The sequence below is a fragment of the Frankliniella occidentalis genome, unplaced genomic scaffold, assembly GCF_000697945.3.
Source record: "Frankliniella occidentalis isolate FOCC.00 unplaced genomic scaffold, Focc_3.1 Scaffold14, whole genome shotgun sequence".
Taxonomy (NCBI): Eukaryota; Metazoa; Arthropoda; class Insecta; order Thysanoptera; family Thripidae; genus Frankliniella; species Frankliniella occidentalis.
In genome coordinates this window covers 319,732-321,140 of record NW_026267144.1, presented here as the reverse complement: position 1 = coordinate 321,140, position 1,409 = coordinate 319,732, and the positions used below count along the sequence as shown (strand labels likewise).

At 57.8% G+C, this 1,409-nt stretch overlaps 1 long non-coding RNA gene across 1 annotated transcript in view; it reads left to right on the top strand.

Moving 5' to 3' along the window:
* The window catches only part of LOC127748830 (uncharacterized), a 27,096-nt gene that overhangs the window by 21,535 nt on the left and 4,152 nt on the right, over positions 1-1,409 (top strand). The window contains exon 2 of the long non-coding RNA XR_008010795.1: positions 580-801. This is a non-coding gene — a long non-coding RNA (uncharacterized LOC127748830). The remainder of the gene's footprint in view (positions 1-579; positions 802-1,409) is intronic.

Below are 1,409 nucleotides of genomic sequence, written 5' to 3'. Positions count from 1 at the left end.
AGAGAGAGAGAGAGAGAGAGAGAGAGAGAGAGAGAGAGAGAGAGAGAGAGAGAGAAAGAGAGAGAGAGAGAGAGGAAAGGAGAGGAAGAGGGGGAGGGAGATGGGAGGACGGCGGTGCTTTCAAGCGGGTATCGACTCAATCTGTACACGCCTCCTTGAGAGGGGGTTGGCGGCCGCCCGGACGCGCCCGGACGCCGGCCCCTCGAGGCCTTCCTCCTCCCCTCGCCTCCTCTCCCACCGGAGGCATGCGGCGCTTGTCTCGACCGTCTCGACCACGCTGCGCGGAGGGTGCCCCTGGGACCGGGCCGGACTCCAGAGGGGAAGGGAGGGGGAAGGGGATGCTGAAGTGTGGTCGGTCATCTTGCCCCGCGCCTCCAACGCCACGCCGCGCCACGCCGCGGCCTCTGCCTGGGGCGTTTCAATGATCCGTCAGTGTCAAGTGAGGGAGAAGACTCCTCCTCGCGCCCTGGACCCGCCCTCGCCAACACAATTTGTGTGGAACTTGTTGCCCCCTCGACGGTATCATTACACTTCTCTGCACGAGCTGACCCCTTACTCCCCCCTTGTTTCTGTCCGCAGGTGCTCGGCGCTCGCTCGGTGCTCGCTCGGCGCTCGGTGCTCGCTCGGCGCTCGCTTGGCGCTCGCTCGGTGCCCATTCGACACTCGCCCGGTGCTCGTTCGACGCTCGCTCGGTGCTCGCACCGCGGGCCATGAGGCGCGAGGGCCATGGCGCTGCTCGAGTCCTGCTGCTGCTGGCGGTCCGTGCGGAAGGGCAGCTATGCGAGCGCCATCTACACCATGGTGAGTTGATGATTTGTTTTCATGGATATCACAAACTTGGTACAATGCTGGAGTGAGTGACGTGTCAAGTCCCCTTGTTAGCGCCTGCTAGGTGGGCAACATCGCGGCTGCAACGCTGGGCTGTACTGCGGGCTGGCCTAACCTCAGTTTTGCAGGCGCCAAAGCCCTTTGTTATTTGTCGAAAAATTCTCGGAGGAGCGGGTATACTTTTATACTTTCTGGGCGATCTGTAGGTGCCTGAAAACTAGTAACTCATGAGTTGCTGCACTCTTATTTTACTGCAATGCAGCCCATTTCTTGGACGACACATGTGTCGTTTTTATACATGTCGGTCGTCGTTCATGCACAACGACGTTGATGGTTCAAACCATATTCCTAACAAGCTTTAAAAAAAAAGATCGTAAAATTTACGAAAGAATTTCTTGACTGAGTGAGTGCTGATCGAGCGGGAGTGAGTGGGAATGAGTGAGGGTCGGAGTGAGAGGGTAAGCGAGGCGGCTGGCCGCTTCATTTTGCGAGAGCAAACAGAGAAACGCATTATTCATCTCTCACAGCCTCTCCCTCCTCTTACCCTCATGACTTTTATTCCTCTCTTTTTATCCCCCCCC